Consider the following 13,981-nt stretch of genomic DNA (forward strand, 5'->3'; position numbering starts at 1 on the left):
TCGCCAAACCCAAAACTCATCCATCAGACTGCCAGATGGAGAAGCGTGATTTGTCACTCCACAGAACACGCTTCCACTGCTCCAGAGTCCAGTGGCAGTGAGCTTCACGCCTCTCCATCCGACGCTTGGAGTCGCGCTTGGTGATGTAATGCTTGCGTGCAGCTGCTCAGCCATGGAGAGACCTGTACCGTGAATCTCCCCGTGCAGCTCCTGTGCTAACGTTAAGTCCCAGAGGAGGTTTGGAACTCTGCAATTACCGAGTCGGGTGACTTTTACGCACTACGCACCTCAGCACCTTCTCGGTAACTTTACACGGTCGGCCACTTCATGGCTGAGATGCCGTGGCTCCTACACACGGTGGCGTTGTGTTGGTGTTCAGCTTTATCTCATCCTCGGGTTCATCGGTCCGGGCGTGAAGCTGCACTCATACTCACGCCAGCTCAGTCCACGTAGCTCGGCACCGATGGAGGGATGATGCATAACACCGACACTTCCACATTATGAGAACCCGGTGTCCTATAAAGTTTTTCCTTGCATATGGGTTGATCTGGAAAAAGCATCACAACTGCAAAAAAAAAGGGGAGCACTCCTGTGCAACCTTGTGTGTTTATTTTTTTCGCTATATAAAGCCGTGTCTGACAAAAAAATGTCAAAAACACACGCCGCTACGCTGCTTGATCACAGTGCGCTGCTAACCGTGTGGGAGATTCAGGCTCTCCTTGTGGGCTGGGAAACAGTCCAGAAACAACAGCGCCATCGAGAAAGGAAATCTACTAATCACAAACCGGAGAATACAAACACTCCTCTCTAAAACAAACACTCCACCGTGATTGATGTCTTTGTCCAATTGCTAAGCAAGCAACCCAAGAACAAACTGCAGGACTAACTGAGGAACAACATCACGATCGATCCCCTCACATGCCGGTCGGGATCATTAGCATCCCACAATCCTTAGCTCCTCAGCTGTTTACCCATAAGCACATTAGCTTGTGAACATAAGCCATTGCTTTGCTTGGAGTACCTGAGAAGCCTCCAGTGAAGTGAATTTTGGATGTTAAAGTGAGGTTTGATGACGGATGATGATGAAGATCGAGATGATGAAGATGATGGTCCTTTATCTTGTCTGTCTGTCTTCGTTTTTTTGACATACCCCAGCACCCAGGCACCCTTGGGTTTCACATCATCAGTCAGAAAAAATATGACTGTAAGTAGATCTTTTTTTTTTGTTCTCTTGCATCTTTAACATTTCCTTCCTCTATTCCTCCTGCTGTCTTATAACAAATGATCCTCAGAAACAATAAGCACATTTACTAAGAGCACTGTCAGCACATTTTGGACAAGTGTCACTACAGGTTGGCACTGCACAGAGAGTGGAGGGTTGGAGAATCGTGCGTTGCTGTGTTGCACCACATTATTCTGAATGCTGCATGCAGTGGTTTCACTTCAAGCTCCCCATGAAGTGAGGCGTCCGATTCATCCGGCAGACAGCAACATGAACTAATTCCGTCGTTCATTCAAAGCGATGTCTCACCCCCCCCACCCCCCCCACCTCCACCTCCTACATTGTCTTTGCGTTCAGTACCCAAAAATCAATCTGGCTTTTTGCACGCAGAATAATTTTATACCAAAGAGTACAGTAACAGGCTCGTAACGTTTTTGTAGGTGACGGAACATTGCAGCAAGCTAAGAAAGCAAGACGGTTACCTTTACACCATTTGAACCGAAACTGTGCTACAAGCGCACAAGTTGATACCTGTAAACACCTGTAACCTTTGTGCTTCTTGTGGCATTTCCATACCCATTTTTTCAGCGAAAAGCAGCAGAACAGACTGTCTAACGACCTGGCTGGCCAACTTCCTGTTTTCTGTGGTTAGGCGAGCCGCAGTAACAGGTGGAGCGTGTCATTTCAGTCTAAATCACCATAAAGCTCAGCAGTGGTTGTGGGGTAAGGAGAGCGACCCTCGTCTTCATCACCGAACACCTGTGAACTCCAGGAGCCAAGAACCACGCGGGGGCACAAATGAACAATCTCTGAGGAGAAACAGCCGGGGTGAAGTTCGAACAATCATTTTATTATTGTTTTACCTTTCACGCACGGTTCACTTGCACTCTTGTGACATGTTCTGTCTATTTTGTGTCATGCCACGTGAGTCGGAGACAGGGTTCATGTTCACTACAGCCACAGGACGACAGGCTCCTGCCATGGTCTCCTGTCCTTCTGAATCAAACGTGGCAGAATGAAACACAGCCCTCTCATCACTCAGCCATGCTCTCTGTCTTGCTTTGGTAAGCAACTTCTCGTCTCTTTGCAACTTCTCGTCTCTCTGCCAGGGCTTTGTGTTTTTCACCCTGTGTCACTCTGGCTTTCATGAACTTCCTACAACTCCCACTCACGCTGTACACCCACATAGTTAACACTAATGATATCTGCACTGCAAACTACCTGAACCGTGACATTTAGAGGACACCAATAATTTACCAACGTTGCATGTGTAGATGAAACACAGATTACACAGAGTGGAAAGTCTTATCTCGGGCCGTTTATAATGCCACAGCTAATGAGTACGACGAACGTCCTTAGCAAACTGGCTATCCTTCTCCATCCATGACAGAATCAAAGCTCAGAGAACGTCTAAAGACCCTACATGTATGCATCACCATATTGTGATGGGTAGAGCAGGTATGTGGAAAACACTGCAGCACACAAACATGCACTTGATGCTCTTGAACCTCAGACACAGTGACCGTGAAGCCCAAAGAGAAGGTAGCAACAGGACAGCTAGTCGCACTCCGAGAGCCCGACAAATGACAGAATGTCACTTCTGGAAGAATCGCTGTGTCATCACCAATATGACTCTATTTGTCTTGTGCTGTTAGAAGATTGTAATTATTTTATAACATTGCGAGGCATGTGATCTTTCAGAGCTGACAGTGTGTAATTATATGCTCTCGTGTTTCACCCTTAAAACTAATCTATCATTAAATCTGCACATCTGTGGTCAGAACTTCCTGGAGATGTATCAGGTGTGAGCCATGCTTCAGTTTAATGTGCTCAGTGCCAGGGGTGTTCTTGTCAAAAAGCATGAAGTTAACACTGTAACAGGATTCATTTCAACATGATGCAAGTTCCTAGACTTTCAGAGTAGGTTTGAATAGCTTTGTTGAGTGTGTGTAAGAACATTTACATTTTTTTTGCTTCAGTGCGGTGAAAAGTGTCAGAATCACTTGTTTTGTTTTTGACATGTTGGAGAAAAAAATAAGGATATTTGTTCACAAAAGGACAAAATAAAAAATCTAATTTTTGGCAAACTGCACTTTCCAAAGTCTGTTATGATCAAAAGTGAGCAATTGTCCTTTCAGTTTTGATTGTTGTAATGAGCATATGAATGCGTTAAGGCTGAATTACATTTCCGTTTCTTATAAATGCTGAACAATAGATAATTTGACCAGCTGTTATATATAGAAATAGATATCTGTTATATAGGCTGCTGACTTGAACAAAAGCAAAGGAGGAAATGCCTAGAGAATTAGCCGTCTCATCTCAACAGTCCACACCCTGAAGAAAAAGTCTGAGAAATACAAATAATATTTATTTACACAAAAATATTTTTCATACCACAGTGAACTGGGAAGGCCTGCCATGAGAATACTGAATGATAGTCCAATAATGGCAGCCGCACAACTGTCTCTCCAGGTCTGTGTGTATGAAATATAAAGCCATTGCTATTTTTATTCTCCTGCCATACGCTGCCCTGAATATCTAGGACTAGGCAGAGGGCAACTAAGTTAGAAAGACATCGATTTATTTAAAACCAGTCCTTTTTTTCTTTTTGTGGTGGAGAGAAAGAAAGTGATGCGTCCGTTGATGCAGTAGAGCATAAAGACGCGTGTCAGGAGTCGTGGGGGGGGGGGGGGGGGCGGGGGAGCAGGTCTCCTGCATCACAGTCGATAATTGCCAGGAACATGACTGGGGGGTGGACCATGGACACCCGGTCCCCTCTGGGGACACCAAACATAGACACTTCTCAGAATTAATGTCTGCTGACAGTAATTTCTACACTGTTACTTCTGTAGGTTTGTGGTACAGGAACGTTTCATTTCAAATCATTTTAATTTTGAGTTTAGTTTAAAAAAAAAACTTTTCAAATAAACATTTATTTTCTTTTCTTTTGCACAGCTGCAAAACAAAAATATTTCTGTAGGTTATTACTGGAACTCTGGGAAATTGGCCAAAGGTTTCTCTCAGATTATGATAGATGATATCTCTGTCAAAACCAGAATAAAAAACAAACTACGGCTAGTTTTAATTCATTTATCTTCATCCAAACATTACAAGACGACGCCTGAAACATCGTCTACCTATAACAGCCGTTTGCATCCCTTGATGTCTGATGTTTTCATAAAGAACCCTCATTGTAGGAGCCCTGAAATGAAACGTCTGCATTTAGGAAATTACTCTCGAGTTATGTGTATTCAGCGGTCAGACGCTGGCTTAAGCTCCAGGTCTCTCTTATCAAGCTCATATCAAATGCGAAGGTTCGGGCAGATGGGGTTTACAACTCATTCCAATATTCAGCTTGGCCTTTCTGGGCGATTCAAAAACAAGCTCTGATCCAGAGCCTTTCAAAACACTGGAAATGAAGCTTCACCAATCTGCTCTGTTCCAAGATTGTTCCGTTAACCCTTGACCTTTGGCTTTTGTTCTCCTTTTGTCATTCGAATTTTCTGTTCTTTCCTGTTTCTGTAAAATCAAGTGCGTTTGAACAGTGTTCAATCGACATTTGTGTCTGTGAGTCATACTAAGCATTTAATAGACACTCTCTCCTCTCCTACTGACACTGCCACCTTCACATCTCACCCACATGTCTCACAGGTGCTCGACAAACCTCACCCTCTTCACCCTTATCGTGGCAATGGTCGTCTGAGTCACGATTACAAGTATGACTACAGAATCTTTCCCTTCATTCCCATTTTCGAATAAATATCCTCAAAATATTTTCCATCAAAACGTTCCACGACATCCCACAGTTTGAACTCTAGAGACAACGGATGGTTTTGCACAAGGATTTGAAGGTTAAAAAAATAATAATCTATTTTAACATTTTATTTTCACATGTGGTACAAATCATTTCTAGTGTTAGTCACACTAAACCTCTCTGTTATTGCCACATCTGCAAAGGCGTCTTCCGAAAGAGCAGGATTAACTACATACTACCTGTTTATAGGCAAAGGAAGATCTCAATATTCTCCTGGTTAACGTTTTTATCTTCCAGGTTAGAATTCTGTTTAGAGTAGAAGCGTGTGGTCCTGGAAGGAATCCCACAATCCCACAATCCCACAATCCCACAGCGTCTCTGCCTCATGTCTGTATTATAGGAAATGAAAGCACACACTCTTATGCATTTCCAGTATTCAGACAAGCTGGTTCCGGCCATCCTTACACTTACAGGCTCAGTTAGGCCCTTCATCACCGATGACGACATGTACCCTTACAAACGCTAGGAGCTCTTGCTAATTTCTTGCCTCCTAGACCCAAAATGTCTGCATAAACTTCTGAAGAATTCATAACCTTATTTGAACTATAAAAGTCTTAGTTAGGCTGTGCGTCATCACTTTTGTGTAGTTAATTTCATTGTCATTATGTAATTTTAATAAATGAAGTAATTTATGGGGTATTAGCTTTTTCTCAGTATGTACCTCAGCTACGTTGTACAACCTTTGAAACATAAATCTCACAAAAATGTTAAACTCACTGAAAGTATTTGACTTCAAACCAGTGACACAGAAGAGTTCATGAAGATACTTCATAACATTCAAGGCCAGCACTGGGTTAGACGAAAAAGTGATTTTTCTCCTCTCTTATCCAAAGAGAATCAAGAGAAAAGAGAATTCAGATCTTTTTGTTTTATATAAAAGCAAATGAATGATAAGTCAATATTTTAGCTGTAGCCTTCCCAGAAAGCATTGCTTCTTTAATCCTGTGAGGACAGAAGCTTTGAAGTCATCACTACAGAGTTGACTTTGTAAAATTTCAACATGGGTGAAAAACAGGTAATTTCATTGTGTAAGATTTTTCTTTTGAATTTTACTGAAGCAATATCAGAATATGCCAGGCACTCTCCCAGACATGAGTGGCTTAACGTCGTGGCTTCCTCCCAAGAAGCAATGAAGACTACTCAGGGCTAAGATATTTTGGACCAGAACATTTCTGGGAGGCTAACAAGCAGATTAAACCTTCCATGTTTACACTAACAGCACTTAGAAATGAACAGTTCCTATTTAACCACCATATGTTGAACTGTTAAAAGCCTTCCATAGCTCCGTTCCCCTGCTCCCACTGAGAATCAGGGTGCAGCTCTTGGCCTTGCAAGCTGCCCCTCCATCCGGTGTCTGAAGGCCAAGTTGAGGAACACCACCTCCCTGCAGGAGGAGTCCAGGGTCGCCATTTGTCTCCATAACCCCCTGACATAAATGATGTGCGGCGACCACCTGCTCCAGCCAATCACAGGCCTGATGGGCGGCGGCTGCTTGTTCGGCTGCCCACTGGGAAGAAGGCAATTAGAGCCTGGGGGAGACCCATAAATCTCCATAAACATCACCCAGACACGCTACCTCCCCGAGGAGCTGGGGCACCGTAGCTGTCCGAGCTCATCCCGAATGGCACTGCTGCAGGGATATCTCATCCTTTAATCGCAAAGTGCCCCTTCAGGGGACAGACAGCAGTTTGCATTGCCCTGTGGGAAAACCGGGAAGGGGTGGCATGTGGACGGGTGGGCAGGGGGGGGGGGGAGAGGGGGGGGGGCAGGGGGCAGAGAAACAGAGACACGAAGTCTCTGCTTTGAGAGGCAAAACTTTAAATCAGCAGACCTTTCTTAAGACCCAGTAAGCTTAACCCCTGCAACCCCCCCCTCCCCCTCCCCAAATAAGTCTTCATGTATCTGCAAACTAGACACTGTACAGATGGTCTTCGCGCTATGGCTTTAATAGCAGAAAGCTGCACTATTCTGTCAGTGAACGTGCTGCCAGTGACACTGAGCTTCTGGGTGGACTCTTGTTCCCTGCGGAGTTGGGAGGACGTACACCAGGCACATCCTTCCTGTCTAGGAAAAGCCTGTTTCCTTTTTATCGTTAGATGCTGAAGGACGTGTTCGCCGCCGTCAAGCTGCAGACATGCCGAAGACCGGACAGACAGATGCGACTCAAAAACACTAATCTTCAAAAACTTTACCTTCTGCAGTCAGTCTTAATGGAATACAAAATGCTGCATTTCTTTGAACACTTTAATAAATGTAAAGACCATTTAAGACAAACTGTAATGGTTCATAACAGGAATCATAACATCATAAGTTCCAGTAATCCACCATCTAGCGGACAGACGTAGACCTAATTCTGCCATTACTGCTTACAAGTGACATCTTCCCCCTCCACACTCATCACGACACAATCACAAACACAGCCACACACCCACGGTCTCACATTCATGGCACATGTCTGAAATATGCTTCAGTAAGTGTGTGTGTGTGTGTGTGTGTGTGTGTGTGGGAGAGGAAGTTCCTGTTCTCCACTGACTCACTCACACATGCCTTCCTTTCTTTCATTGCTTTGGTAGCAGTGGCAAGAAAGATGGCAGCCGATCTGAGCTGTAAACCAAGGTGCCACATGCAGATCTTCGTCCTCCCTCTTCTTCCTCCCTTCCTCTTCTTCCTCCCTTCCTCTTCTTCCTCCCTCCCTCCTCTTCCTCTCCTCATGGCACCATATCGCTTCACCGGATCACCAGATTTCCAATAGTGGCGGGGGGGGCACCACTCACCTCGTGACTTTTTTACCTTTTGAACTGACAGACGCGGTCCCCTGACACAGCCCGAGAGGGCCAGCTGTCGTTTCCACCTTCCCCTTCACAGGATCCAGCGTGAGCCCCACAGAGGGCCCGGCGGGGCCGGTGAAAGTGAGCGGCCCGACCCGTGGGGAAGCTGAGAGGCGCTGTGGCGTATTTGTGGAGATCCTCATCAAAGTTTCACGACTGAGTAATTGGTTTGTATCTGTAACAGTTACTTTGCCATCAATAATGACCACGCGAGCTTGGGTACAGTTACGTGGCTGGGAGCCCGGGTAGGGGTGGGGGTAGATGTGGGTGGTGGGGGTGGAGAAGGGTGGCATGGTAGAGTTACAGTCACACTATCAGCTGAATAGGTGTGCCGTGATGTTGAACAAGTATTTATGCAGCGCGAGGTCACTGCAACATCCTAGCGAGATGAGACAAGAATAGACTGGGTGATGGAGAAGTCAAACACACATGTCCCACAGTGTTAGATAAGACAGTTAAACTGGAAAAAGCAGAGGAAAGATGTGTGGAAATCAGCTTCACTTGTGTCTATCCAATTTTATTCTGGAGAGTTCAAGAGCTGATAATATAATTCTAAGGTCTTCCGAGGTGCTCTTGGATGTTCTGAGGTGCTCTGAGGTGTTCTGAGGTTCTGTGAGGTGTTCTGAGGTGTTCTGAGATGTTCTAAGGTGCTCTGAGATGTTCTGAGGTGTTCTGAGATGTTGTGAGGTATTCTCCTATGGACAAGTAGAAACACCTAATAGTACATTAACATCAAGCAACTAAAAAGCAGGCCACCGTTTGTCTTTAGGACAATTTATGTCCTTAAAATGCTGAGATACTGTGAGTGTATGGAACACAAAACTGTTCTTCAAGAAGAAAAACTATTTAAGGGATGAGGGAAGTGTAAATGTACTTTGCACTTCAGAACAGGAGGTCCAATGATGTTTAGATCTGCTAACCGAAGACGTCACGGAAGCTGTCCGACATTTTCCCGTCCGACATGAAACTGCTCTTGAACTTATTTAGCAGGGTGAACTGGAGCAGATTCAATCCTGTTTCACTCCCTGAATCTGTAATTTTGTGGTTTTTAATCTATCCTTTTACCAGTGCATCTTTCTTTCAGTGCGTAGGTCTCGGTATGTCCACCCGTTTCCTTTCACACTGACAACAGTGTTTCTTGTGGCTGAAGCTGTATTTGAGTTTATTTTGGAGTTGACGTACTCTCAGTCGACTGTTTTGAGCACTCACATGTCAAAGTGCTGATCATCAGCCGAACTGTTTAACGTTCAACCCAAGATGACTCAGCCAGCAGCTTCTGTTATTGGTCTTCAAAGCTTACGCCTTTTTCATGTGATGTTTGCATGACTTTTCCCAACACCAGTCTGTACTCGTGTAGTAAACTGAAGCAGGAGCTCTGAGCAGGAAGCCTGAGGTATTCCTCCTGCCTTATCCGTTCTCATAGCACTATGACTTTTTCAGTAGGAATAAGCTTCTTCTTCAACTGTAAAACACAGCCTTTAAGAGAATACACTCAGCCTCCCCTTTTAAGGACGCTAGTCTCAGTTCTTTAACCTGTTGCTCGTGTTTCAGATTCCGCTCTGAACACCCTCCATGGGAAGTGCTTAAACTTGCTAAAACTGAGAAGCACACTCTCTCCTTCAGTAACTTTTATTCCCTTGTGAAACTTGCCTCCCTCTTTGCTCAAGTTCTCACTCTGAAGCTCTCTCAACAGTAAACCTGCAGAGCTGGGAGAGTCTCTGCTTTATGAAGTCATCTCCTCTGCACATTCCCGGCTTCTCTCTGCGATCAGACACGGGCAACATCAAACTGCCAGCCTGCATCAGGATGAGAGGCGCTGTCGGACTCCACAAGCATGGGCCTGAATTCCTAGAAGGCCTGGAGAGCGGACCGGCGGGGGGAAGGTTAGGGACGTCTCGCTGTCAGCTTGGATTATGTGTGCTGGAGACGGAGAAAACAAGCTTATTGAGTTGCTCGAACCGAAGACCACCACTACCCGACTTCCCATACGCTTCCCCCGAGTCCCCTCCCCACCTGCACGGAGAAAAAACATCTGCAGGACCTCTGCCTGACCCCTCAGCTGGGGGTTTACTGCCCCCACCTCAGTGTGTGTGTGTAACATGGGACTAAGCTTTAAAGTTGGGGATCATTTCCATCGTGGCAGCTGTCTGTGCAGTAAACAGATCCAGCACGCTGCTCACCTGAGTGAGCTGGGCAGGAACTCTATAAGACCTTCTCAAATGTCCTGCCTTTTCCACTGCCACTGGCGCTGAGGCATGGCCCGGACACGGGGACCCGAGGGAACGGGGCACACGGTGACACCCAGGCAAACTCTCACGCCAATTTGCTTGACGTGTTCGTCAATTAAGCGAACGAAGGATTAGGTTTGTGTTCTGAGCGTATAACCTGCACGAGCGGAGGTGTCCACCAAACCGCCGAAGCCGTGCTAGAAGGTAGTTCACACTACTACCGTCCTGTGACCACATATGTATTTCCTTCTTGCTAGTTTTCCGTTATGCCATTTTAAAACATCGGGTGTGGCGATGAGCACAGAGCCGTCATCTCGTCTTTATCTGCGGCCACAGCAGGTACCGACAGCTGCACTCAGGAAATCAGAAGTGGATATATACGTCCACTCAAGTCTCATTACGTGCTTTGAAAGTCTCGCTATGGACCTCGAGCTCAAGTTAGCGCATAAAGCACAGAGGTCTACTTCTGTGGGGTTGTTTTTCTTTTTTTTTTTAGGGCAATTCGTTTCCTGTAAACACATATCAAGCATCTCTAATGAAAAACAGACAGATCGGGCCTGGCACAGCAAACAATGTCTTTCTGTTGACAGAATCCTGCCCTCAGCAGAAGGAGAGGATGCAGTGTGTGGTCACGGAACATGAAAGGAGTGGGTCAGGGGATCGGTGTCGCCGATCTGCAGCGACGTTTGGCTTCTGTGTCGGTCATCCAACACTTCCCACCCTTCGTGGTCAGCTGACCCAGTGGATGTCAGCCCCCCCCCCCCCACACACACACACACACACACACACACACACACACACACACACACCCTCATTCCAGCAGGACAGTCTGCTGCCTGTAACACTGAGATGTCAAACCAAACGGAGATTCGCTAGGACTGCCAGGACCAAGCAGACCGTGGTTGTTAGATTAATTGGTGGGCGAGGATTAATCACTCCAGGGGAGAGAAGAGACGCTTGCTGCGTTAGCACGAGTGCTCACTGACTGACATTCTTCATTTTCCACACAACCTTATTTCAAGAGCAGCCATGGAAACAGATATTAATTAGTAACAGCGATTACTTTGTCATGTAGATGACAGAGGACACAAACGCATTAACCTCTCTCACACGGTTAACCCTTACATATCCGCAGGGCGTCTTCTGCTAACAGCAGAGGGGCACAAACAGATGGAACAAGCAGGTCTTACAGTGACTTACAGCACCTTATGACCCTAGATGTCAAAACCCACAAACACAGGAAAGATAACTGCAAAACGAACAAAGCACGCTTATGAAATGTAGCACCTCTACAGGTGGGTGGCCCGTGCCTCAGAGCAAAGGGGACACAGTGTGTGTGTGTGTGTGTGTGTGTGTGTGTGTGGTGACTCCCCTGTCTTTGCTCATCTGTCTCAGTTAGGTCACGGCCAAACAAGACTGTCACCATTATTGCTATTGATCTCAGGCAGTTAGGATCGATTTACCGCTCCCTGCTGTGACCGCCTGCTTCATGTCCATCATGGTCAGGGAGTTCTCTGGCGTTCAGGCACATCTGGGGCCCCTGTGTGTGTGTGTGTGTGTGTGTGTGTGTGTGTGTGTGTGGGTGTATATTTATACGAGTGGGTTTGGAGGGAACGTCTGATTGCAGGACTCCAGTCTCTTGGGGTCATATCCTATCTGACTGCATTCTGCCTCGTACAGTGGATTAAATTCAGAACCGTATCCCCCAGATTGCACATGCTGATGAGGTGATAAGAGCTCTCCGGACTTATCACACGAGCTGCATTTGGCCGGCGTGCCTGGCTGCGTCCACACGGGCCTCTCTTGGGCCGCCCATGGCCAACCCAAGGGCCCGATCGCCGCCTGCTTTTCACATTAACTTGCTTTACCACCTTTTCAGCGGGGTATGGAGCCAAGCGTGTGCGTTCCCTCGAAGGGAAGAGAGAACAGCATTTCTTTTTGAGGTCATTGCAAGACATTAGCAAACAAAGCAGAAAAAAAGCAGGCAAAACTAAACGAGAAACAGTAAAGATATCCATCAAATCACTGCTGGGAGAATATACATGGTTGTTTTTGAAACCTCAAAGCTTACAATTTAGCAACACATGTCCTGGTAGACATAAGCAACCATAACAGTGCATGTTTTCACAAGAAATGTTTCCAGTTTTGCAATGCTTGAGCAATTCTGCAAGTTGTTCTTCATCATTTCTCTGCTATATACCATTAATCCAGGCCCACGCCTTTGTGGGAAGAAAAAGCATCAAGCCTTTTGTGTAAAGAATTGCCCTAATTAAGAAACAATCTTACAGGCTTTGAAAATTGATTTGCCCATCAGAAATGATAATTGTAGTTTTGAAGTTGTGGTGTTTATTATTTTGTTTCCCTTTCTGGGTTTTCACGTGGGCAGGAGTAATTATATTGTAGTAATTAGTTAGTAATAGTATAATAATAATTAGAAATATTTGTAATAATTATAAAGTAGAAATTAATAATATTTAGTAATTACTAGTAAATCATACTAACATAAGGAACTCTTAAAGCCCACATTGTTCACAATCAGTTGGACTGAAAAATCAAGAAACTGTATACTGTCTCGGAAACCCCTTTGTGCTCATGTCACAGATTGAGCTGAAACAAGTCCACAGAGATGTTCTAAGAATGCAATGCTCCTCCCCTCAGCAACAGAGGAACCACGTTTGTCCTCCTCAGTGTTGTAACGTCCTCCTTTCAATGTCAGAGAATCCTCTCAAGATCCAGTGCCTTGACCTTCTAGTACTGAATGAGAGTGGCACCTCCAGTTTCGTTATCTATCCCTGTGAGTCACACACAGTTTTGTTTTGATCTGATTTGTTTGTTTTGATAATGATGGTCAGATGTAAATGTACATGTCTTTTTTTATATATCTGGTACCAAAATACTGTGGTGAGGTAAATATTTTTCTGGATACGTGAGAAGGTACGTTTTGTTGAGAATACTGTCAGACAGTCTTAGTCGGAAAGTGTGTTCAAGATGCAAACTGATGCGAACTGCATGTCAAATTTGTAACAACGTGAGAAGTCAATACCATACAAATTCAGCCACACACCCCCACCTACTCTCAGCAGCCAGACACGGACCTTCTGCACACCAGACATAGACAACTTTAAAAACGAGAAGTTTGAATTCAAACGTGAAAGTAGAGGGGAAGAGATCTGTCTTCCTCAGGGTGCTGCCGCTCACACCCACCTGAACGCGGGTTAATGGAGTCCATTTCTAAGCCCAAATAATCATGTGATATTAAGTTAGGATCAAGGTTGGTTTCATAATTAAATAAGTCCTAAATATGGCCGAACCCGTCCTTCCATCAAAATGATCGATATCAGTACTGCCTACCTTCCAAATGTGCAGCTAAGAAGGATATTAAAGAAAATTGGAGATCATTTTTTTTCATTATTGAGTATTTTCAGACAGCAGTTCTACTGTCCCATGATGGTAATTGCAAACGTCTTACTTAATAAGAAACCTAAGCCAGACCAACCAGCCACCACAGGACATGATGGCCCAGGCACCACACGACTGCCAACCCACACTAATCTGGACAATTTTTTTGCTGTGGTTTAAAAACTAACATTGCAGCAGTGGACTCCATTAATGCTTCCTGCTTCTTTGCCCACTGTACTGTAAGTGTTTCCCCATACATACATTCGGTGTTCTCTCTAAAACAGGGCAGCCTTTGTACTGGGTCAGAGACCAGTTTGGGCTCTGCGAGGGGAAAGGAGTTTGATCAAACGGACCACATTTGGAAATCATCGCAAACCAGGCCCGTGTAAATGGTGCTACTGGACACGATACAGTCTTCATGCTTCTCCGAGAGCCTGAGGAGTGCAGCCAGCCCCAGCAGCTCATTGGACCTGTCTGGGAACATGGGGTC

General features: G+C 45.3%; 1 long non-coding RNA gene across 1 annotated transcript; it reads left to right on the forward strand.

The window, feature by feature from the left end:
• Positions 1-1,892: 1,892 nt before the first annotated feature.
• Positions 1,893-10,845, forward strand: LOC143490288 (uncharacterized). Its single transcript, XR_013124917.1, has 3 exons — positions 1,893-2,286; positions 7,842-8,031; positions 10,683-10,845. It is a non-coding gene; the product is annotated as an uncharacterized LOC143490288 (long non-coding RNA).
• The last annotated feature ends 3,136 nt before the right edge of the window (positions 10,846-13,981 follow it).

This window comes from Brachyhypopomus gauderio, unplaced genomic scaffold, assembly GCF_052324685.1.
Source record: "Brachyhypopomus gauderio isolate BG-103 unplaced genomic scaffold, BGAUD_0.2 sc64, whole genome shotgun sequence".
In the NCBI taxonomy this organism is placed as follows: domain Eukaryota; kingdom Metazoa; phylum Chordata; class Actinopteri; order Gymnotiformes; family Hypopomidae; genus Brachyhypopomus; species Brachyhypopomus gauderio.